The sequence below is a fragment of the Aquarana catesbeiana genome, linkage group LG03, assembly GCF_042186555.1.
Source record: "Aquarana catesbeiana isolate 2022-GZ linkage group LG03, ASM4218655v1, whole genome shotgun sequence".
Lineage (NCBI taxonomy): Eukaryota > Metazoa > Chordata > Amphibia > Anura > Ranidae > Aquarana > Aquarana catesbeiana.
The window spans coordinates 17,646,565-17,673,033 of record NC_133326.1 but is presented as its reverse complement, the minus strand read 5'-3'; the positions used below and the strand labels follow the sequence as shown (position 1 = coordinate 17,673,033).

The following is a 26,469-nucleotide window of genomic DNA, read 5'->3' as shown; positions in this document are numbered from 1 at the left end:
GGGTGCGCATGTGTACTGGCGCAATCCCTGCTGGCACCAGACGGACTATTTAAAGGGAGCTAATTCCCATATTCTTTGCTGACTGATCTTCAGCTGTGCCCTGCGTCCTGAATGATCCTGCATGTTCTTCCTGTTACTGACCTGGCATGTTATTGACCTGATTCTAGATTCTGCTCCTGTTTTGTTGCTTACCCAGCGGCGGCCCATCCATACAGGGCGCAGGGGCGCCACCCCCCTAATCCATGCGCCCGGCCCCTAATCTACATGCGGGGCGCCGGACGCATGGATTTCAAAGAGTTTTTTTTTTTAAGCACATGATTAGAGCCTGAGGCTCTAACTGCCTTCAAAAAAGGGTGAGCTCAGGGCGTTGGTTTGCCACCCCCCCCCCCAAAATATTGAGCACCTGTCGCCACTGCATTTACCCTTGACCCGGCTCCGTTCCTGACTTTGGCTTTGCTCATGACTTGGTACCTCGCTGTCCGCCTGTTAACGATCCCAGCTATTCCTGAGATCCTGCTTCTGCCTCTGATTTTGTACTCCTCGGGTGCTTGCCTGGCTGTCCGCTGCACCAGCTCTGTACACCGCTGGATGTTCCAGCCTCCAGAGTCCTGACAATCTGCCTATCCTGAACCATCAGCGTAAGCGGAGTGCCCCTTTAGTCTGGACCAGTCCTCTGAAAACTACTGCTGTTCCTGCTCCTCTGGTTCGACAGTCGCCTTGGAGTCGCATTCCCTGCTGCAGGTTCTTCAATCAACAACCACAGGCACCCGTGTCCCTCCTGTCCCTCGGCACCCTCCATCTCATCCTCAGTGAAGCCAGAGCGGGAGATATAAGGATGACCTCATCAATTCAGTCTCCTATCAGGTCCGGACCCCACTCATCTTCCTGCTGCTCCACACTGCACACCAGATGTGACGTCTGCATCAGACACTCCCAAAATATATACACATGAACCAGAAGAAACTGCTGATGATGTCTTTCTGGGTTGCTTGTTGATTTCTTAGTGCATCCTGGGATATCTCATACCTGCAATATCTCCAAAGCATTGCTAACTCTGAATAAAAGCCTCTCAAAAGCTGCAGGTCACAAGTGCTTTTAGCAAGCGTTGTCATAGACAGGGCCGTCTTTAATACTGAGTGGACCCTGGGCAAAACTTTTCTTGGGGCCCCCCACCCATGCAGTTTTGCTCTCCACCTGCTCTGAGACATACAATAAATAGCAGCTAGACTCAAAATCAGTGTACTGAGTCAGATCAGGCAGCTTATGTGATTGGTTACCAGAGGTTACAGTGTATCATTATCGCTCACTGATTAGTTGCTAGAGGTTACAGCACATGATTTCTGCTTGTTGATTGGTTGCTAGAGATTACTGTGGATATGATCTCATTGGGGCATGATATACATATCAATGCCGCGGGCCGCCGCTATTTACATATGAATGCCGCCGCTATTTACATATGAATGAATGCTGGTAATTTACATGTAAACACAGGGTCTGCAAGTGAGTCATCTGTACACAACAATGGGGCAGAACTGGGCAGCATTAGTAGCAGCACTTCACACCGAGATAATGGGACACAGCACAGGACTAAAACCTCAAGGGACAAGGGAATTTAAACCAGGATAGTATGAGGCAGCTGCTTTGGACCCCACAACAATGACAGGGCCCAGGGCAGCTGCCCCTTTTGCCCTGCCTTAAAAACGGCCCTGGTCATAGACTTCTATGGAGGCTTTGCAGACACTTAGAAGCACCGAGAAATCAACACGGGGTATAATTTTTGAAGCGAACCAAAGCAAAGGAAATGAAATGCAACGTGTGAACAGGACTGTCAGGTCACCATTTTATTTAGTGACAGACGCTTTGATTGGCATTTAGAGTGCTTTAAAAAAGTTGTGTTCAATGCCACAATGCCAACAAGTGTACAAAAGCCCTAAAACTACCTGTGCATGATTTAGGCACAGCTTTGCAACAATTTCAGTTTCAGTACCAACATGTGCGCCAGATTCAGGTAGTTCTTAGTACCACCAATTGAAAGAGGAACTTCACACTACCTAACAAAAAAAACCAAAAAACTTCCAACACTTGTCTCTTTCTCAAAAAAAAAAAAAACAAAACAAAAAAACATACTTAACAGACTAGCCATTCTCACCCACGAATCCTCCAGAGGTTGCTAGGGGTTTCTTGAACTGTGGCTAATTGACCCCCCATCTGATGGTGCTCGGATAGTTCTGGGGTCAACACTACTTGACAGGGCCAGCTGCAGGACACCAATAAATTAGATGTCTGTAAGCGTAATATTTTGACCACCATTGTAAGCGGGGCATTTTATCCAATGGCCACCAATGTAAGGGGAATTCGTCCCACTCGGTCCCAATTAATTGATTTTAACAAGGGTTTCCTAAGATCTAAAAGGATTTCAAGGGGTCCTACATTGTCTTGCATGAAGCCAAAGTTCTTCCGTGCTGTTTAGCTCCTGCTTCGCCATCTTAAATGGAGATGTGAGGACACACTGTGGGGTTGATTTACCAAAGGCAACTAGACTGTGCACTTTGCAAAGTGCAGTTGCACTCTGCAGGTGCAATTGCTCCAGAGCTTAGTAAATGAGGTAAAGCTTCACTTTGCAAAGAGTACCCAATCACGTGCAAAGGAAAATAAAAAAACAGCATATTTGCTTGCACGTGATTGGATGATGGAAGTCAGCAGAGCTTCTGCTCATTTACTAAGCTCTGGAGCAACTGCTCTTGTAGAGTGCAACTGCACTTTGCAAAGTGCACAGTCAATTTGCCTTTAGTAAATCAACCCCTGTGAGTCTCTGCCAGGTCTACGGGATGTGCACGGGGATCCGGCGCAGGCCCAGTTCCAATGCAAAGCCCCGTTGATGTGTCTCTGTATGCAAGGCTGGGACAAGGGCTGGGCAATTGTCCGATGGAGCATACAAACAGTCGGATTTTCCACCAACATCCTGTCATCACACATTTCCTGTCGGAAAATCTGATCGTGTGTACGAGGCTTTAGAGTTCCTCGTCATGCGGCTCCACCCGCCCAACTCCAAGCTCGTTCACTGTCATGTGCTGTCAGTCAATAGCAAGGTGGACCTGATGGAACAAATTCCCCATCGGGCTTCACCACCCCACTACAAAACACCACGGCCATGCGCTGTTCATGTGACCAGTACAGTAGCCAGGCAGGGAGTTTAAAAAGGCCGAGCTGCACCTAGGAAAAAATGCTTGGTATGGACACCTCAGCCTTAGTGCCACCACCTCCTCAGAAATGCTCCTGATAGGTAGACAAATCTCTTCCAGATATTGATGTTTTTGGTGCGGAGGTGCGAGGGAATTCTAAAGAGTGTCTATGAAGTTTCTGAGCCTAATAGGGCACTAATAATTATGTACCATCACCATAAACAAAATATTCTTAAAAGATATGTAAACCTCAACCAATGACCTTCTTTTATTTGCTCCAATTTGATTAGTTCAATATTCTATAGAAAGCCTTTCTTTATATATATATATATTTTGATAAGTGCGAAAAATACCAGTTGATCCTGACAAAAAAATGCTAAGGTCAAAACTTCCTGTTGCACTGACTTCAATACCGGACACTTCCACCCACTTCTTGCCCAGGGACAATTTTCAGCTTTCAGCACTCTCACAGTTTGAGTGACAATTACTCAGCCATGCAACACTGTACCCAAATGACATTTTTTATCATTTCTTTGAGACAGATAGACTCTATTTTTAAACGCTTGTTTTTTTTTTCAACATTTTCAGTGTTTTGTTTTTTTTTTTTGTTTATATAGCAAAAAAAAAAAAAAACAAGCAAAAAAAAAAAACTCAGTGGTGATTGAATATGCCAAAAGACAGCTCTATCTGATAAAGCTTTCTTTTGGTACATTCAATCACCACTGGGTTTTTTTTTTGCTTGTTTTTTTTTTTTTTTTGCTATATAAAAAAAAAAAAAAAAAACACTGAATAGGTTGAAAAAAAAACAAGTTACTTTGTTAACGTTATTTTATTTTGGAAATAAATAATTATCATTAATTTAGGCCAAAATATATTCTGCTACATTTCCTATAGTGCACAATGCGCCCCCTAGGAACATAATCTCCTGCTTGTGTGATTGCTTTGTTGACCTTCCCAGAATTCTACCCTAAGATACAAGTCACATTTCAGCCATCCTCTGCAATAGGAATTTCATTTTTGTTGGGTTAACTACTCCTAAAGAGACGCAGACACTACAATTTTACTTACTAGAACACGGAGAGTGAACCAGGTGGTTATAATGAACCAGATCCTCCTCAGTCTTGCTAGGAACAACCAGCTTTCTCTTTTTTCTTTCTCAGGACAGAAACAAGTAGGAATCTGTTACGAAGGTTGTTGACCCCCTTCCCGCCACCGCCTCCTAGCCCTTTAAAAGGTTCTAAATGCAGAGGCAGGCATTCCGGTCATGTGACCACTGTGATTGGCAGTCACAGCGCTCATGTGATTGGAAAGCTCCTGATCACAAGTATGCATTGTGAGATTTCCGGTACCTGCCGGATACTGTGCTGGGAGCGCGCAGGGAGCACACTCTCAGCACATTTAATTGTTTACATAGGGCCTCATATATCAAGCTGATCGATTTGACTTTAAAAGTATTTCCTTCAACTAGTAGATGCCACGGCTGTCAGCGCTGTATAGATTTGATAGATTCAAAGGTATACAGCGCTGTGTCCCGGAAGCAGTACAAGGACTTCCTGTCCTGTTCCCAGAACTAAATTCAAAGAATCAAATGCAGCTTTAGGTGGCAACTCATCTAGTGAAGGATGTAATGTACGGGAGCACTCTAATGGGGACACCTAATGTAAGGGGACATGCTGATGGGGATACTTGGTGTAAGGGGGCACTCTGATGGGGACACCTGATGTGATGGGGTCTCTGATGGGGATACTTGGTGTAAGGGGGCACTCTGATGGGGACACCTGATGTGATGGGGTCTCTGATGGGGATACTTGGTGTAAGGGAGCACTCTGAGGGGGACACCTGATTTAAGGGGAGACTCTGATGGGGACACCTAATGTAAGGAGGCACTCTGATGGGGATACTTTATATAAGGGGGCACTCTGATGGGGACGTGTGATGTAATGGGGCACTCTGATAGGGACACTTGAATTAAGGGGAGACTCTGATGAGGGTAACCGATGTAGGGGACACATTGATGAGGACAACTGATGAAAGGAGGCAATCTGATGGGGACACTTGGTATAAGGTAGCACTTTGATGGGGACACCTGATGTTAGGGAGCACTCTGATAGGAGCACCTGATGTAAGGGAGCACTTTGATAGGGACACCTGATGTAAGGGAGCACTTTGATAGGGACACCTGATGTAAGGGAGCACTTTGATAGAGACACCTGATGTAAGGGAGCACGCTGATGGGGACACCTGATCTAAGAAGGCACTCTGACGATGGGGACACCTGATGTAAGTGGACACTCTGATGAAGACACCTGATGTAAGTGGATACTCTGATGGGGACACCTGATGTCAGGGAGCACTCTTATGGGGACACCCGATCTAAGAAGGCACTCTGATGGTGGGGACACCTGATGTAAGTGGACATTCTGATGGGGACACCTGATGTCAGGGAGCACTCTTATCAGGACACCCGATCTAAGAAGGCACTCTGATGATGGGGGACACCTGATGGAAGTGGACATTCTGATGGGGACACCGGATGTAAGGAGGCAGTTCAGGCAAAAATTATTTTTGTTATGTGCAGTGTAAAAAAGGTTATGACCATAGGTGTGCGCACAGGGTGTGCCAGGTGTGCCCAGGCACACCCTAGTCACCCTGTGCAGCACAAAATTCCCCCTACTGCCCTGCCCCCCACCTTCCCCCCACAGCGCTGCCAGCTTCCCTTCTCTCCTCTCCCACCAGCTGTTGCTAAGGGGATGTTTTAGAATGAGTGGGGGAAGGGGCCAGTAAATATGTAATTTACCGGCTCCTTCACTTTCTGCATGAACATTGTGAGCGATCGTTAGTGTGTGCTTAAGCTTTGGGGTGCACACCCTAATGCAATAGGCTGTGCACACCTATGGTTATGACTGATGAGGAATAATGCACTTTGAGGAATGCTGTAATATCTCTAATGTTTGCACATTTATTAATGCGTGGAAGTACAGCAGTCGCTGTGCTTCTGGCCCACTGTAGATATGAGAGCTAAGGCTCAGCTCTGCATCATGCAGACTTGCAGCTTGTGGGGTTTTAAGCAGAAGAGCAGAGATTTTTAAGCAACTTTAGGGCCCATTCACAGCAACCCATGAGCGTTATGCTCCATATAATGAGTGCGCCCTGGTGTGCGTTATATAATGGCGATGTGATGCATCGTTACAGCCTATTGCATTATTTACTTTGTTCTTTATTTTTTTTTTTTTAATTACAGTGTTGCTGCATATTTACATAATGCACGCCACCGCACATGTATAGTATAAACAAGGCACATGGAGGACAATTGTTGTCTATGCACCCTTGCTTTGAGCCTTGATCAAAGCAGATCAATAAACATCAACACACCTGATGTGAAGAAGCCATAACTCCTAAAGGAAGCCATAGAGGTAAATGTGAGTTACAGGTTACCCTACGACCTCCTCTGGTTCTCATCTAAAAAGCACTATAGGATTTAATTGGTTAGCACAATTCTAATTTAGCCAATTACAATATCACTTATCTAGGTCAGCAGCTTTAGGGAATTTTAAAGGACCAATAGGTGCCGACATACAGCTAAACTGCAGGTAAACCGCTAAATACACAATTGAAATGAGAGCTGTTTTACCTTTTAAATGATTAGCAATTTTGTTCAGCCAGTCCTGAGATTTACAGAAACTCCTGATAGATAGCAGAGCCAGGTTGTTGATCTGACATTTAGTTAAGCAATCCAGTATGGGCACCTTCCTGCCCCCAGACTGGGACTGGACAATAAAAGATTAGATGCAGCCTGAAGAGCTCTCTTCTCTTGTCAGCATATTTCCACAACGTTCTCCTTGTTCAACCAATAGAGAAATGAACCAATAAAATGAAAACATCCATATACAGAACCCTATACCCAAGATTGATCCAGAGGAAGGCAAAAAAAAAAACCATAAGGCATAGTCCAATTTGCTTCAGCAGGGGAAAACAAATTCCCCAAGCTAGTGGTTCCCAATGGGCTTGGCCTCATCTTAAGTATACAGATGTGTTTTGGTCCCCGATCAATAAAAGGATGTCCTGGAGTTAGAAGAAGTCCACCAAAGGGCAATAAAATTAATAAAGCGGCTGGAGGACCTCAGTAACAGGATACAAGTAAACAATTTTTAATGTTTTTTCCCCTTTATTCTTACCTGGTGATCCTGCCAGTAAGTCTGTTATCTTCAAACTTCCGTGGACAGACCAAACTGTCCAGTAAAAGTGTGTCTGCGTGGGTTTCCTCCGAGTGCTCTGGTTTCCTCCCACACTCCAAAGACATACTGGTGGGTTAATTGTCTCCTGTCTAAATTGGCCCTAGTATGTGTATGTATTATTGTGAGTTAGGGACCTTAGATCGTAAGTTCCTTGAGGGCAGGGAATGATACGAATGTATAATATATACATATACACATTTCTTCAGTGTTGTCACATGATAGAAGATAGAATAAAAGATAGAATAAAATATTTACAAAAATGTGAAGGGTGTACTTACTTTTGTGAGATACTGCATGTAAAACGAGTGTTGTACTGTGCTAGCAATCAATAAATGCTTAAAGTTGGGAGTCTGAGTAATACCTTTTATTGGCTAACGTTATTAAAGACGCAAGCTTTCGGGATAATGCAAAAATGTTTTTTCTTACTGTGTCATTTTTATTGCCCCTCTACTATGTACAGTGCCTTGAAAAAGTATTCATACCCCTTGAAGTTTTCCACATTTTGTCATGTTAAAACCAAAAACATATTTTATTGTTTGTTTTGAATTCTTTTTATAAATTTTTCTTAGAAAAAAACATTACATGACATAACATTCAAAATCACATATACATGTAGTTCTCCTTGAGTATGCATACCACAAAATGTTTTAAAATACCCCTTAAAATACATATAACTCCAATATTCTCTCCAAACTCCCCCCCCCCACCCCAAAAAAAAAAAAAAAAATGTATTTTATTGGGATTTTATGTGATAGACCAGTGATGGCGAACCTTGGCACCCAAGATGTTTTGGAACTACGTATCCCATGATGCTCAACTACATCTGGGGTGCCAAGGTTCGCCATCACTGTGATAGACCAACACAAAGTGAAGTGGAAGGAAAATGATAAATGGTTTTCAATTTTATTTTTACAAATAAATATGTGAAAAGTGTGGGGGGCATTTGTATTCAGCCCCCCTAACTAAAATCTAGTGGAAATCTAGTGGATCTAGTGGAATCTAGTGGAACCAATTGCCTTCAGAAGTCACCTAATTAGTAAATAGAGTCCACCTGTGTGTAAATCCCAATAAAATACATTTAAGTTTTTGGTTGTAACATGACAAAATGTGGAAAAATGAAAGGGGTATAAACACTTTTTCGAGGCGCTGTAACCCTCTATGTGTATAAATAGTGAGTTTCAGAAAACCCGACAAAGAGATTTGAATTATCCCGGAAGCTTGCATCTTTATCACCTAAACTACCACCTTGTTGAACATTCTTTTAACCACTTGCCGACCGCCGCACGCCGATGTACGTCGCCACAATGGCGGCGGTGGGCAAATGGGCGTACTTGTAAGTCCCCTTTAATTGGCAAGGCTAGCAGGCGCGCGCGCGCCTGCCGCATACAGCGTGTCCGTGCCCACGGGCGATCGTGTCACGGAGCCGCAAGAACGGGGAAGTGCCTATGTAAACAAGGCATTTCCCCGTTCTGCCTAGTGACATGACAGAGATCACTGCTTCCCGTCATTGGGAGCAGTGATCGCTGTCATGTCAGTGGTAGCCCATCCCCCCACAGTAATGCTGTGCACACACGAGCGGACTTTTCGACCGGACTATCCGATGGACTTTCGATGGACTTCCAACGGACTTTCCGAACAAACGGATTTGGCTACACACGATCACACCAAAGTCCGACGGATTCGTATGTGATGACGTGCGACTGGACTAAAATAAGGAAGTTCATAGCCAGTAGCCAATAGCTGCCCTAGCGTCGGTTTTCATCCGTCGGACTAGCACACAGACGAGCAAATTTTTAGACCGGACTCGAGTCCGTCGGAAAGATTTGAAACATGTTTTATTTCTAGGTCCATCGGGCTTTTGGGAAAAAAAAGGTCCGCTGGAGCCCACACACGATCGAATTGTCCGAAGGAGTCCGGAAGGAGTCATCATTTTAAAATGATAAACCAGCATCATGGTCTCCGCATGCCTTAACACAACCAGTAACAACCATTGTAGAAGTCAGGAAAGTGAAAGAGCAGTTCTGGCTAGCTGCCACATATGGTAAAAACATCAATGTAAGCTTTCCAAGTTATTAAAGGGGTTGTAAACCCTCGAGGTTTTTCACCTTAAAGAGGAACTGCAGTCTGCTCACCTAATTTGTAATAAAAACATCTTTGCCATTCTGAAGCTTCCCTCCAACCACTTTGCATATTATTTTATATATACTGTGATTCTGTACTTGCCAAATATGCTGCAGAAATCTCCCTCCACTGAGTCTGGCTGCAGCCATTTTAACTGTGGGCAGCTGAAGCTGCTGCCTGTTCACTTCCTGGATTTACACAGACACACAGAGGCACACCTACAGCTCTACAGCTCTCATTGGCCCTCTTATGACTCATCCCCTCTCCCTTCCTGGCAAACTCTCACGAGCGTGAGAGAGAGAGAGAGCTGTGAATGATGACATAAGCCTAGGCTAATGACCAGACAAGAAACAGGAAGTGGGCTGTACTGTACTGATTTACTGGCAGAAAAAAAATATGTTTTACTATCCAAAGTTAAAACAACAACAAGGGCAGAAGATTTAAAGTGGAGTTCCACCCAAAAGTGGAACTTCTGCTCATTTGTCTCCTCCCCCCCTCCGGTGCCACAATTGGCAACCTTTGGGGGCGGGGAGGGGGGACAGGATACCTGTCTTTGACAGGTATCCCGTTCCCACTTCTGGGAGTCCGGGCCGCGGCCCATGACGTCACAGCGGGGCTCCCTCCTCCTCCTCCCCCTGTCGCCGGGCCAGTAGGAGAGAGGAGCGGAGCCTCGCCCATGCACAGTAAGGTTCCTGGCGTGAAGCCATTAGGCTACACTGCCGGGTTCCCTTACCTGCAATGGCGGCGGCATGCACCCGACAGCTGATGGAGACATGGGCTATGGTGCCGACATCGCTGGACTCCAGGACAGGTAAGTGTCCGATTATTAAAAGCCAGCAGCTGCAGTATGTGTAGATGCTGGCTTTTAATTTATTTTTTTTTTTTTTGGGCGGACCTCCGCTTTAATAGATGGAAAGTTGAAAAAATTACTGAAGGTCCGCTTTAATGCAGTCTATGCATTAAGGTGAAAACCCTTTTGCATACCTCCCAACTTTTTGAGATGGGAATGAGGGACGCCTATCAGCAAAAGTATGCAGGCATAGGACACACCCCTTGCCACACCCCCTTAAAGGAGAATTGTACAAAAAACAAGATTGGTTTAACCCACAAGTGTTTTTTTTACCACTACTATTCCTTTATATTGGCTTTTGGAATTTACAAATGCAGCAATTTAGAAATCATATGAAAGGTTTAGCACTGGGAAACACTTTTTGATAGGTAAAAAGTGCATTTTTATATACAACTATATAGATCAGACCAAAATGAGGGACAAATGAGGAGGAATGAGGGACAGAGGGACATTGCTCCAAATCAGGGACAGTCCCTTAAAATCAGGGACAGTTGGAAGCTATGCCTTTTGTAGTGCAGGAGCCCCCCCAGATCCCCCCTTTTACTTACCTGAACCCGATCTTTCCAGCGACGGGGATGAGCACAGCAGCTCCAGCCGCTATCTCGGGTCCTCATTGGATAGATTGATAGCAGCAGGAGCCATTGGCTCCTGCTGCTGTCAATCTAATCCAGTGACACGGGGGCGCGGGGCTGAGTCCTCCTGTCTGTGTCAATGGATGCAGCAGCAGGACAAGGGAGCGGGCCCGCATGAGTGCCCCAGGGAAAGCGGCTCTCCGTGGGGACACTCGAGAAAAGGAGGACCCAGGAACGTCACTGTGGGACCCCAGAAGAAGAGGATCGGGGGCCCATTCTGTGCAAAACCCTTGTACAGAGGAGGTAAGTCTGACATGTTTGTTATTAAAAAAAAAAATAAAAAACCTTTACAACCCCTTTAACTTTAACCATTCAAAAGGATTACATAAAAGCTTATGGTTCAAAGACGCCTTAAAACGTCAATACAAATACTTTTTAGAATATTGGGATTTTAGTTGCCACAAATTGTAAAAAACATTCTATGTAACTTTCCCAAAGTAACTATTCAATGATTTGACATTCAATGAATGTTGATTTGATCCCACTAAACATTAGAAAATGGAATGAAAATTCCTAAAATTATTTAAAAAAAAAAAACCTTATGGTTCACAGAAACCATGTTGATACATGTTGATATAATGTTGATACAATGACATTTCCGAGTATTGGGATCCTAGTTGCCACAAACTGTAAAAACAATACGTGTAACTTTTCCAACATTTTTTTTTTTTTTTTTAATCAAATAATTTTTATTTTTATTTTTATAATTATACAAATAAAAACTATATCAACTAAATTACTAAATATCAAAAATTATCAAATGGTATATATATAAAAAAAAAACACAAAACAACAACAACAAAAAATTTAAAAAAAGGAAAAAAAAAGAAACATAAAACATAGACCAAACAAACCTTGCACCTCTCATATTAAAGTGGCTTTCTCATATAATAGCCAAAACATAATAGGAGCATAATTACAATTTACTCATCCAATTTTAACCATTCAAAATGATTACTTAAATCCTTATAGTGTGCAGAAACCTTTAAATGTCAAGTACATGTAGCATGTTAAATGTCAGGTTACAAATCAGACTATTGGGATCTTACATGCCACACTGTTGTGTCCATACAAAAAAAAAACAAAATGCATACCGAAAAGCACATGCAGAACCATCACAGAAAGCTATGCTCTGAATGTCTGGCATTTTGTATGTATAGCTACTGTATGTGCGAGAGCCGATATTCACACATCAAACCTTTAAAAAGGAATGTTTCCAATGATGCCATTTCAAACACTCATGCTAATTTATATTATTACAACTACAACAATAACAACTATTACTACTAATATGACTACTACCGCAAACAACTATAATCTATAAAAAATAAATAAACAATAATAATAAAAAATAAAAATAATATATATATATATATATATATATATATATATATATATATATATATATATATATATATATATATATATATATATATATATATTTTTAATTATTATTATTTATTTATTTTTATAGATTATAGTTGTTTGTATATATATATATATATATATATATATATATATACAATGTTACCATTTTAAGTACTCATCATAACAACTACTATAACTACTACTATTACTTTTATGACTACTGCTGAAAACAGCTATCATCTATAAAAATATCATAATTTCCAATGTTACCATTTTAAATACACATGCTAATTTATAGAAATAAATATAACGCTATATTATGTTTCTTTATATTGCTAATGTATATAAATAAATAAATGTATACTATCACAACTACAACAACAATTACTATTACTACCACTATTTCCACTACTGCCATGACTACTGTCTATACTACTAATCTATAATATATATAATTTATCTATAAAATTGTAGAGTGATATAATCCTACTACGAATGCCCCAAAATGTATTCCACACCGATAAATTATTTTATTTTATAAAAATATATTTTTTAATATAGCAAATAAATTCCAAATAGCTTTTGAATATTTCAACAGTTTAGCATAAATCATCCTAGGGAATTTTTTTTGCGAATAGCCCTACATCTATTGTCTACAAGAAATAAATATGTTTATATGATGTATGTGCAGCTACTTTTGCGCTGCTTTAATTAATAAAAGAATAAATAAAATATAAGTTTTCCGAATCAATCTGCTAAAGCTTCTGTCAACACTAATGCATGCACACACACACGACAAAAGTCTTATAATTTAAAAAGAGTGACGCACTGCTAATAAACAGATACATATAAAGTAAAAATCAATATAATATCATAAATATCATAACAAACAGCAAAGTTTAAAAATAATCAATGTTGATGAGGTGTTTATCTAATTACTGTTACTGAATGTTTATATATTGTTAAAAGTAAACATGGAACTACTGATTTTAGTGAATGAATTAGTAATTTCATAGCATGGGTCAGTAAGTGATTGTATTTTCAACCAAGTATCCATCCTTACCAAAGCAGACTGTTTCCAGTAGTCGTGAAGAGCTGTGATCTCACTTCTGAGCTGTGCGGGGGTCTTTTTTATATAGCAGCTCAGCCAGCAGCCTGGGAGTGGCGAGCAGCCACAGGACACAGAAGAAACCAGATCTGAGAGAGCAAAAAAAAACAAAAAAAAAAAAAAAACGAAAAAAAAAAAACACCGCCTGTAGATGGCTCACAGCAGGCCAAAGAGCATCCCTAGAAGTAACTTTGCATCTTTATAAAGCCAGCTTTAGGTGGATAAGACCTTTTATTGATGGAAACAAATAATAACTATAATATAATTTAATATAAAAATGAAAATAGGAAAATGAAAGTATATATATATATATATATATATATATATATATATATATATTTTTTTTTTTTTTTTTATTATTTTTTTTTTACTGGACCTGTTGCTTCCTCTGTGTTTCCAAGTTCTGGATGTTCCTATTTAATCCGCGATTAATACTTATTTTATGTCCTAGCATGATGCAAGCCTTTAGGTATCATACAGATGGCAGCATCCTGAGAATAACAGCCAAGGATAAACAGCCAAATTTGGATCTGGAGAACGCCACTTAGTCCATGAGTGGTACTTATATGTTTGTTTCAATTATTATTATTAGCTAGAAAGAAATTCATAATTATAAAAGTGGAACTCAATTCTCCTAATCAATATTAACCTGTTAATCATCATGCTGCTAATAATAATAGTGATAATTAATAAGTGAAGGTCAGGGGGGCAAAATATCTTCTATGTTCTTGCTTTGTGCTGTTACCGGCTCTTGAAAGCGTAACTTCACTTTAATCAATATTGACTATTTTTAATCCTTATACTGCTAACATTAGTAAATTTATAGGAAGGTATATTTACTTGTTTTAAGAAGAATTCATATGCAGCAATAGATGTACACCCTGAAATATAACTAGCTCAATAAATATCCCGGAAAATGTTTGTGTTCTGCTCAGGCTCGATAGAGGGGGAATGTGCAAAAGTGCATCCACAGCTGCTGCTAGAGTGCTGGCAAGAGATGTTGCCCATCCTGGCTACTGTGGTAGCTTGAGGAATGAAGGATCGCCCCGGGAAGCCACACATCTAGGTATTCTGTTGAGTGGCAACCTCAGCCTGGACTCCGACCAGGCCACGCCCCTAATGTGTTTCGCCCCGCCCTGCTAGGGGAGTGGCCTGGTCGGAGTCCAGGCTCAGGTTGCCACTCCACTCATCTCAACAGAACACCTATCTGTGTGGCTTCCAGTGGCTATCCTCCTTTCCTCAATAAATATCCCCTTAGAGTAGAGTAACGTTATTGTTTTATTGATTGTTTAGGTACAAACACTTCCTCTCTTTTATTAATAATCCTTGCTTAGCCTAATAAATTCGCTACAACTATATAACAGTAATTAACGTAACTGAACTCCATTTACCTAGCAACAGTATATAAAGACAGTCCTAACTTGCTATAACAGTCCCCCTGTCAGGACCCGAATCTCAACCTCTGCTGTGTCTGGCGATGTCTTGAACCCTGTTTTTACTGAACCTTGAACACTTTGCTCCTTCCATGAACTTCCTGATTTAAACCATGTCTCTGCACTTCCTGTTTGCCAGATTATTGTACTCTCTCCAGCCAACATCTCTCTCTTGCCACTCCTGCTGTTGTCTGTATCTTCGCTGCCACTCGTTACCGACCTTTTGCTTGTTCCTTGACTACGCTTCTGCTTGATCCCTACCTGCTATTTCTGCTACTAGACCCTGGCTTGCTCACCTCCTAGTGGGGCGATCCTGTGGACCACTTCCTGGAACTAACATGCAGCAAAACCCATCTCCACCATCAGGAGCTCTGGTGAACACCAGTTAGTACTTAGACCTTGCGCCCTGGGTAAGTCTGCGTCATCTGCGAGGGTGACCTGCTTGCATACTTATCCTGCTGGTCGGTGGGTGCCTTTCTACTGCTATAGCTACTGGCTTCCAAGCCTGACTCCAGACCATGACCCCCTGCTTTGTCACAGTGAATGAAGAAAATGTTGGCTGTCAAAGAAAACACAAAAGTTCCCAACAGACAACAGATTAACTTATAGTATAATGTTAGTCTCTTACCAGACCCAGAACACGTGCTCTGATTTAGTAAAGTCAAGTTCAAGTCAGACAGGGATAGAAGTTGCTGTAATATCTCTCTATCAATCCTGCTGAGATAGTCGCTCCTTTCCTTCCTGACGAGCAATAGGAGTGCTCACCAGCACATTCTGACTTCACCAGGCATCCAAATCACCACCTCATGTCCTCCCAGGGAGAAGGTTCTTCTGCTTCTCTGAGTTCTCACCCAATTGTGGTCAGCTATGGCAAGGATCCGTTCAGCTAGCAGCAGCAGCTCAGTCCTTCCCCACCTGATCCTCATCTGATTGCTCACCAGATACTGCTGGCCAGTAACTCTCCTGATCCAGCAATTAGCTTCCCTGTACAGGTTTACACAGGAAAGCAATTTGCTGACTCATACCGATGTGCCAGCATTTTTTCGTGGATTGCGTAGCAGTAAGGTTCCAGAAACCGCAGAGCCGAGACACCGGGTTTTGCAGTCATCTTGGATTGCAGTGGAGGCTGCTGTGCTATTCCAGTTGGTTTCATGCTTTTTTTTTTTTAAGTTTCGGACGACATCATAGGCAGGAGTTCTCAGACCCTAAATTATCCTCCGTCTCTTGACTGTGATGACTTCCCACTCCTCCACAGCCTGGACTGCTTGATCTATCCAGGCCTCAAAAATCTTATTCCCCTGATTGCACTGGGACTTTTCCATAATAGAACCTTGCTATATCCATAATTGTTGGATGCTGCTGAGTTCTGAACTTGCGTTTCTACTAGCCTTCTCATCTTAGGGAAGAATGAGGCAGGGTGGAACGCTGAGGGTGGTGTGGAAGCATTAGCTGAAACACCTGAATCTGACTCTATAGAACCAGAACTTTCTGGGTGTCTGTTTGGCATACCTGGCTGTGTGGGCCTAATGCACCCTAAAATGGAACTCTGGAAACTTTGGATGCTAATGCCCAACTGCGGTCATGACTGCGGTCATGAAAAATCTGCATTAAGGCAGCACTCCAACTTAGAAGCAAGCAACTCTTAACTCTTCGTGTCTACTCCACTTGACAGCGGTGTTACACTTGACTAACTGTGCACAGTCTTCCTTAAATGGTGCAGCACTTGTGAGGGTATACCGCAGAGCCTGTATCCCACTCTCCAGCCTAGCCTTGATGCCCGCTCACTCCTAGTGACTTGCTTATAACTTTGCATTAACATGAGACACAAGGTTGCTGAATCTCTGTACTTTTGAGGATCCTTCCTCCTATTTTTTCCCTTGACTTCCCAACTCAATACATGGGGGCTCTGTGCCACGGTTCCGGTCCCAGTTATGGGGCAACAGCTGCTAGAGAGGGGTTACACTCAAGACCACCTCGCTACAAGAGCACCCCGTCACCCCTGCCAATCCACTTCGCACTCTTGCTGGCTGGCTGGCAGCTCTAGCACCAAACATTCCTCTGGTTACTCATGGCAATGGCAAAGTGATCCTTCTCCCTCTGCAGCGTTCATCACTTGTCAACCCGTGGTAGTGTCCATCCCCTGAAACAAGCTCTGTTCTTTTGCATGCACCCCTTGGCAGAAACTACAGACCAGGCAATTCAGAGGAACAAATAAAGGTCTTTTACTGAAATAGTTGAAAATAACATGTAACAGTTCTCAATGACATCTTTCCCACAGTTTCCTAAATAAAGTTAGTGTCTCACGAAGTGTCTGTACCTTAGCAGGGGCGGATCCAGAGTTTAGTCTCGGGAGTGGCACTGCCAGAAAATACCTTTTTTTTGCGGGCAATTTATCGTGGAAACGGCTGGTGTTGGCGCTTCAATCATCACGGCACCCTGGTTATTATGGTGTCAGGATGATTGAAGCGCATTATTTCTATTCTTACATTGTAATATAAAATTAAATAGTTCAACTCACCATAATGCAGAATCAGTGGGAGCCCCGAGTGTGTCACTTTCCACGTCGCCTGCCACCAAATGCGGATTGTCACTTGCCACATCACCTGTCACCAGATGTGGATTGTCACTTGCCACGTCACCTGCCACACGTTGTGAATTGTCACTTGCCACGTCTCCTGCTACACGTTGTGGATTGTCACTTGCCACGTCTCCTGCCACACGTTGTGGATTGTCACTTGCCACGTCACCTGCCACACGTTGCGGATTGTCACTTGCCACGCCACCTGCCACACATTGCAGATTGTCACTTGCCACGTCACCTGCCACACGTTGCGGATTGTCACTTGCCACGTCACCTGCCACACGTTGTGGATTGTCACTTGCCACACGTTGCGGATTGTCACTTGCCACGTCGCCTGTCACCAGATGCGGATTGTCACCTGCTGTGTCACTTTCCTGCTACGGTGGTCTCTTGCTATGTCCCAGAGTCAGGCAGCAGAGAGATGATGTAATCTCTCTGCTGCCCACAGCTGCCTTCACAGTGAGGGCGGAACTGCAGGGATGCAGGGCGGGTGCAGGGTGGTGAGAGATGTCATCTCTCTGCTCCCCTGCCCGCCGGCTCCCTGATTGGCCAGCAGCCCACTCACAGTCACACATGGAGCCGCCCAGCTACCACCCCCTCACCCACCCACTCACCGACTCACTCACTGACCGAGTCGCCCGCACTGTGGAGCCGCCCGCACTGTCACCTGCAGGGCTTCCCGCACTGTCAGTTGCGGCGGAGCCGCCCGCAGTGTCAGCCACAGCGGAGCCGCCTCCACTGTCAGCCGCGGCGGAGCCGCCCGCACTGTTACCCGCATTCTTGGAGGGGGCAATTGCCCCGTTGCCCCCCTGGATCCGCCCCTGTACCTTAGGCAGATGGCAAAGTCCACTAAATCAATGGCAAGAGTCCATTTAGGCAGTATATCCACAATTAGTAGCAGCAATAGTCCCTTAGAGTCCATGATTGTGCAGTAATCCATAAAGGAAGAAAAGTCCATAGCTGACAGCTATAAGTCAATGAGGGTCTACAGGCTCCAGACCCCCTTGGAACCCCAGCTAGGCTCCATTCACCCCCTCCCCCCCCAAGGGGGTGATTCACTCCAGCAGAGTAGCAGCTAAATTTTGGCAGTCTTTTCCCCAACCTCTCTCTAGGGCACTTAGTAAGCCTTATTTATATGGCATGACCTGCAGGGGGAACGTGAACCTGAAGAGAAAAGGGGGGGAAAAACATAAACCCTTCCTCCCTGGAAACCACCATCCCGACAGGCCAGCCTGAGGACACAGAGCAACACTAAAACATTATAACACTTTGCACCTGGCTGACCAATTTAGCTGTAGAGCATGATCACAGCAAGTGAGAGTCGTTTAACTCTTTAGAACCTATCCCCTTGAAAGCCAGTTGGGATCCCTCCCCTCCATTCTAATAAAGCATAAGGGCAAGAGGCTGCTTGGTTAAGTTTCGTGTCCACCACAAATGTTTTCTGATCAGGTACCTATGCCAATAGCACTCACTGGATCTGTTCATCAGTCCAGGTGGCCCAAAGGCCCATAACTACACAGAGCACAAAACTGTCATTCTGCTCTTCACACTATTTGGGTCCATCATGGTGGCTTGGGTTGCAGAGGTAACCCTCACTCTTTTCTCCCAGTCCCAAATTCAAATCCTCGGATGAGCCACGTCTTTGTAGTGCTACCCCCAGACGAGCCCTTGAATTGTTTTGTGAGTTCTCTGCACACCTGAAGATGACACACTTGCTCGCCCAGCACCTACCAACACACCTTACGATATTTCAAATAATTTATTAGGCCAAGCATAGCCTAGAAGAAGAGAGGATTAGCAAGTGTACTTATACAAACAATCAACATCACAATAATGTTACGCTGAGATATATGGTTAAACATCTGCAGTATTCAGTGTGTAGTTGATAGTTGTGCTATCAGCTCACCAGAAATAACAGATATTTAGGCATAATCTGACATCCAACAGGTATCACTAAGGTGCATAAGGAAATCTCCACATGTGAGCCTTCACCCAAACAATGCACTCACCAGATGGAGGATTTATGTAAGCATCAATCAATAATCAGTGCTCAGTCCTCTTCAGTGAACGCCATAGGTAACATGGGGAAGTTGTTTCCAGAACACCACACTAGATGTAAAAAAGCTCACCAGCCAGGAGCCCAGAAAAGGAATGGCGGCCACCGTTCCAAGCACGTGGACGCTGCGTTGTGACGTTAGCGCATAGGCCCCTAACGATGCGTTTAATGCTACGCACATTATCAAGGGAACTCGCTGACGTCACGCTGCCACGTCCATGCAATTGGAGCGGCAGCCACTATTCTTTTTCTGGGCTCCTAACTGGTGAGCTTTTTTACATCTAGTGTGGTATTCTGGAAACAACTCCCCATGTTACCTATGGCTTTCATTGAAGAGGACTGAGCACTGATTACTGAGTGATGCTTACATCCTTCATCTGGTGAGTGCATTGTTAGGGTGAAGGCTCACATGTGGAGATTTCCTTATGTACCTTGGTGATACCTGTTGGATGTCCGATTATGCCTAAATATCTGTTATTTCTGGTGAGCTGATAGCACAACTATCAATTACACGCTAAATTAACTTTTTTACTATATGGACTTCTTGTCTTAACTATATATATATTTGCATCTCAGGAGTATTAAGATCATTGCATATATATTTTTGCTATAATAATACCGTATTACTTTCATCTAGTGCTGCACATTTACTGGATTTATATTGAGTACAAGGACTGGTACAGACACCTTGTGTGCTAGCTGCTTTAATAATTGGTGCACTCACTACATACATTGCTGATGGAATTTTTCTGCAGTATTCTGACTAACAGTAATTAAAAGAATTGAACTGTGTTTACCTAGCAACAATATATAAATACAGTCTTAACTTGTGATAACAGTCCCCTTTTGTCACATTGACAAATGAATAATGAAAAAAAAATGTTGGCTGGCAAAGCTGGGGGCCTTGAAGAAAGCACAACAGTTCCCAGAAGACAACATATTAATTTGTATGATGTTAGTCTCTTACCAGACCCAGAGCACCCTCTTCTGGGTCTCTGGACACATGCCCTGATTCAATAAAAGTAGTCTATAGACAGGGATAGAAGTTGCTGTGATCTCTCTCTTTCAAACATGATGAGACAGTCCCTCCTTTCCTTCCACACAAGCAGTAGGAACACTCTCCAGGTGTCCAAAACACACCTCACGCTCTCCCAGGGGGAAGGTTCTCAGTTTCTTTGCTTCTCTGAGTTGTCACCTGATTGTGGTCAGCTTTGGCAGTGATTCGTTCAGAAAGCATCAGCAGCATAGTTTATTCTTCACACACCTGCTTGCTTTAAGCCAGTCATCCCCCATTTTCTCACCAGTCTGCAGACACCCCCCCCTGCTCTGTTGCATCAGCCAATCACCTCTGGGATCAAATCAGACCGACCCAAGATGGCTTCTCCATGCACCACTTTTTAGGTTGCAAAGTGATCTCCTTTAAGATGGCTGCTGCACTTCTGCATTAATGAATACTCAGTTTAACCCTGTTCAAATTACAGAAGGATAACACATCCGGCGCATGCATTCCACACCAATCCCAGAAGTGTGGCAGCTGTCCTGTTCCTGCAATACACCTCTCCCGCATTCCACCTATCCCTGTCTGCTGGTCGGCTGAGCGGATATGGACTGACGTTGACAGGAGCTCTTCCGGATTTATGATTTTTATGAGCCTGATCCTTACCAACTGTTCGTAAGTCATTTTAATCTTGTGTCCAAATAAACTGTTGATGTATTGCACTTAGAAGCGCCCACCTTGTTTCTCACTGTTTGAAAGATGACTGCTTCAACTGGTTGGAAGTGCTGCTCTAGTACTCTCTTGTGTTTAGCATATCCCTCCATTGAATGGTGACCAGGAGTAGACATGTACACTGACAAAAAATGTGTTAGTTTTCGTTTCATTCATTTTTTTGCTTTTTTCGGAAATTCAAAAATTCTGAACTTCGGAAATCTGAAAATTCGGATTTTCAAATTTCCGAATTTCAAATTGTCGAATTTCGAAGTTTAGAATTTCCGAATTTCTGAATTTTTGAATTTCCGAATTTCGAATTTCCATACGTTCAAATTTCCGAATTTTCAAATTTCCGAATTTTGAATTTCCGAATTTCGATTCTCAAATTTTCCAAATTTCGAATTTCCGAATTTTCGAATTTCCGAATTTTCAAATTTTCGAATTTCAGAATTTTCGGAATTCGGAAATTCAAAAATTCTAAAATCCAAAAATTCAAAAATCCGAAAAAAAGGAATGAAATCAGTAAAATTCTAAATAATAACGAACTAATAATAACTAATTATTAAATTATAGGTATTGGAATTTCCTTTCAAATTTGGCTGTTTCTGAACTACAAATTTATCTGAAGTTACGAATTATCCGAAATAACGAATGCCACATCTAAACAAATGGAATGGAACAATTAATAATAAATAATAATAATAAAAAAGTTTTATTATTATTTTTGTTATTTATTATTATTAGATCATTATGTTCCATTCATTTAGATACAGCATTCGTTATTTCAGATAATTCGTAACTTCGAATAAATTCGTACTTGTTACGTTCTCTAACAGCCCAATTTGAAAGGAAATTCCAATACACATAATACAATATTTATTATTTTTTAGTTATTACTTCAGATTTTCGGGTTTTCAAATTTTCAGATTTTCATTCTTTTGAATTTTCAGATTTTCATTCATATTTTTGGATTTCCAAATTTCGAAATTTTCAAATTTATGAAATTTCGAATATTCGAATTTCCGAAATTCGAATTTTTGAATTTCCGAAATGTTCCAATTTCTGAAATTTCGAATTTCCGAAATGTCCAGTTTTCAAATTTTTGAATTTTCAAATTTTCGAAATTCCGAAATTTCAAATTTTCCAAAATTCGGAAATTTGAGAATTTGAAATTCGAATTTTCAAAATTTTGGAAATTCGAAATTTCAAAATTTCCAATTTCCGATTCGAAATTTCGGAGATTTTAAAATTTGGGAATTTCAGAAGTAACGAATTTGTCAAAATTTGTTAAACTAATTCGGAACTAAACGAATTGCACATGTCTAACCAGGAGCACCAGTATATAGGAGGTCTCCTTCATGCAGAAGCGCCCTATGGACTTTTACCATCTTTCAAACATGAATGCAAACAAATTGAAATACACAGCGCTCGTAGAATATAGTGCAACAAAACCCCCGGGGCAATTGACAAAAAAGGGGAAATGAAATAAAAACAATATTTTGCAGGAGCTATCGCAAAGGTACTGATCCCTGACGTATAGAGAACATCACTTATGTCCTACATGGAATGCATGCCGAGCAGCGGCGCACCTAGAGCTCCATGCTGATGCCTGGTGTGTTTTGGTCTCTTGTAAGTAGCGCCTTGCCAGAGCAAATTGACCTCATCATATAGTACTTCACTATCAGTTCCTTCTTTGTTTCCCACACATGATTATGATCGAGCACCTTTGAACACTTATGCCGCGTACACACAACCGGTTTTGCCGTCGGAATCAACTCCGAAGGTTTCTCCGATGGGACTCTGATGGAATTCCATTCAAGCGGTCTTGCCTACACACGGCCAACCCAAAGTCCGACCGTCCAGAACGCGGTGACGTACAACACTTACGACGGGACTAGAAAAAGGAAGTTCAATAGCCAGTAGCCAATAGCTTCCGTCTCGTACTTGCTTCAAAGCATGCGTTGTTTTTGGTCAGTCGGAACAGCATACAGACGATCGGTTTTCCTGATAGGAATTGATTCCGTTGGAAATATTTAGAACATGTTCCATTTCTAGGTCTGTCAGAATTTTCAAAAAAAAAAAGTCTGATGAGGCCTACACACGATCGGAATAGACGATGAAAAGCTTCCGTCAGACTTTCCGCTCTTGTCTACGCAGCTTTATGAAAGTCAGCACAGTCAGAGGCTCCAGAGAAAACGTTTTGTCTCCTAACTGATCCTATGTGATCCAAGCTTTTCTGACCCCAGACTGCAAAGCTGTGGGTCCTTGCCATTTGGTGAGTGGGGTCACAACAGTGGAGTGTGGCACACGGCAACATTCTAATTGTTTAACACCAGCAACAATATTGGAGCACTTATGCACTTTTTGAGCACTTTTGGAGCACATAGCACTTTATTTATAGAGTTATTCATGCAAATTATGTATATTATGGTTTATTAATTGTATTGATTTGTCTATTCGCAAGCGCTGTTTATATTGTTTTCTCTATCTTTCAAACATGATCTCTTGTATTACCCTTAAGGTTTTAAAAACATTTTTTTTAGCAAGGTGTATATCTTTCACCGCATATAAAGAAAAAGTGTTGCGCTGTCTAATTGAAGAACTGACATATAATCAATAATTAGTGCATAAACCCATAAATAGTGACACCAAAGTCCATTCATTGATAATGTGCAAAAGTCCATTAAATTCAGTGCATCACCCAGTGTCTGAATTGGTCAGGCAAAAAATATCTTCTTACCAGATCCAAAGACCTATCAAGGTCTATAATCGCATCTGTGAGCTTTGTAACCCCTCACATTACCTGCAGATCATCCATATGGAACCGCTGGTGAAAGCGAGCCAATGATAAAAACTCAGGGTATCCACAGAAGCCGATCCGACAATTGATTATACAAGAAAAGGAAAATTCAATGCGCAGCATCCAAATTAAAAACAGGCAATTTTTTAAAATTCTACTTACAACAGATAAGTGATCACAGGCATTAGGAATATAAATCGTCCTAACACTCTCACAAGCGTGATGACGTCACCGCTATTCCTGCCCTGCCGACGTACTTTTTGTCTGAATAGACGTTTTCTGTGAGGCATTAGGGGCATCCCTTTTCAGAGGATTTTCCCTTTTCAGAGGGGCGGTAAGTGCTGCTGCAAGTAAGAACATGCCCTTAATGTTTTCTGCATAAATTTTGATATTCTGAAATTAGAACAAAATTTTAGAATAGGCTGCATCCTTTGTACAGTAAGCCATGTCTATAGAACCAGGTCATCCACATGGCAGCCCAAGGCCCAGTGGATGTTCAGGGGGGCCCAGCTAAAACCTGCATGCTCCTACAGCAAACCAGGTGAATACCATTCTGCCTTAATCTGTCCTTGCCTGCCAACTATTATAGTATCTCCTACCAACTTGAAGGTCCACTAATGAAAGTTTTGCATTCTGATAATATTACTTAGTAATATATGTAATAAAACATTCAGTATATGAATTCTTTTTTATGTCAGGTATATGCTTTATTGTTGTCATACAAGGTAAACAGTGTATACCAATTGACATAGAACAGAACAGAATATTTTAAGTGTATACAGTGGGGACGGAAAGTATTCAGACCCCCTTAAATTTTTCACTCTTTGTTATATCGCAGCCATTTGCTAAAATCATTTAAGTTCATTTTTTCCTCATTAATGTACACACAGCACCCCATATTGACAGAAAAACACAGAATTGTTGACATTTTTGCAGATATATTAAAAAAGAAAAACTGAAATATCGCATGGTCCTAAGTATTCAGACCCTTTGCTCGGTATTTAGTAGAAGCCCCTTTTGATCTAATACAGCCATGAGTCTTTTTGGGAAGATGCAACAAGTTTTTCACACCTGGATTTGGGGATCCTCTGCCATTCCTCCTTGCAGATCCTCTCCATTTCTGTCAGGTTGGATGGTAAACGTTGGTGAACGGCCATTTTTAGGTCTCTCCAGAGATGTTCAATTGGGTTTAAGTCAGGGCTCTGGCTGGGCCATTCAAGAACAGTCACAGAGTTGTTGTGAAGCCACTCCTTCGTTATTTTAGCTGTGTGCTTAGGGTCATTGTCTTGTTGAAAAGTAAACCTTCGGCCCAGTCGGAGGTCCTGAGCATTCTGGAGAAGGTTTTCATCCAGGATATCCCTGTACTTGGCCACATTCATCTTTCCCTCGATTGCAACCAGTCGTCCTGTCCCTGCAGCTGAAACACCCCCACAGTATGATGCTGCCACCACCATGCTTCACTGTTGGGACTGTATTGGACAGGTGATGAGCAGTGCCTGGTTTTCTCCACACATACCGCTTAGAATTAAGGCCAAAAGTTCTATCTTGGTCTCATCAGACCAGAGAATCTTATTTCTCACCATCTTGGAGTCCTTCAGGTGTTTTTTAGCAAACTCCATGCAGGCTTTCATGTGTCTTGCACTGAGGAGAGGCTTCTGTTGGGCCACTCAGCCATAAAGCCCCGACTGGTGGAGGGCTGCAGTGTTGGTTCACTTTCTACAACTTTCTCCCATCTCCCGAATGCATCTGTGGAGCTCAGCCACAGTGATCTTTGGTTTCTTCTTTACCTCTCTCACCAAGGCTCTTCTCCCCTGATAGCTCAGTTTGGCCGGACGGCCAGCTCTAGGAAGGGTTCTGGTCGTCCCAAACGTTTTCCATTTAAGGATTTTGGAGGCCACTGTGCTCTTAGGACCGTAAGTGAATTTTTTTGTAACCTTGGCTAGATCTGTGCCTTGCCACAATTCTGTCTCTGAGCACTTCAGGCAGTTCCTTTGACCTCATGATTCTCATTTGCTCTGACATGCACTGTGAGCTGTAAGGTCATATATAGACAGGTGTGTCTAATCAAGTCCAATCAGTATAATCAAACACAGCTGGACTCAAATGAAGGTGTAGAACCATCTCAAGGATGATCAGAAGAAATGGACAGCACCTGAGTTAAATATATGAGTGTCACAGCAAAGGGTCTGAATACTTAGGACCATGTGATATTTCAGTTTTTCTTTTTTAATAAATCTGCAAAAATTTCAACAATTCTGTGTTTTTCTGTCAATATGGGGTGCCGTGTATACATTAATGAGGGAAAAAAATGGACTTAAATGATTTTAGCAAATGGCTGCAATATAACAAAGAGTGAAAAATTTAAGGGGATCTGAATACTTTCCATCCCCAC

General features: G+C 42.3%; 1 protein-coding gene across 3 annotated transcripts in view; it reads right to left on the bottom strand.

The window, feature by feature from the left end:
• The window catches only part of CILP (cartilage intermediate layer protein), a 135,857-nt gene that overhangs the window by 77,671 nt on the left and 31,717 nt on the right, over positions 1-26,469 (bottom strand). Inside the window, exon 1 of one of the 3 annotated variants that reach the window (XM_073618331.1) lies at positions 13,452-13,493. The exons of the other annotated variants lie outside the window; for them this stretch is intronic. The gene's annotated coding sequence lies outside the window, so the exon portion shown is untranslated. Of the gene's footprint in view, positions 1-13,451; positions 13,494-26,469 lie in introns of those variants that run through there. 3 annotated transcript variants of the gene reach the window in all.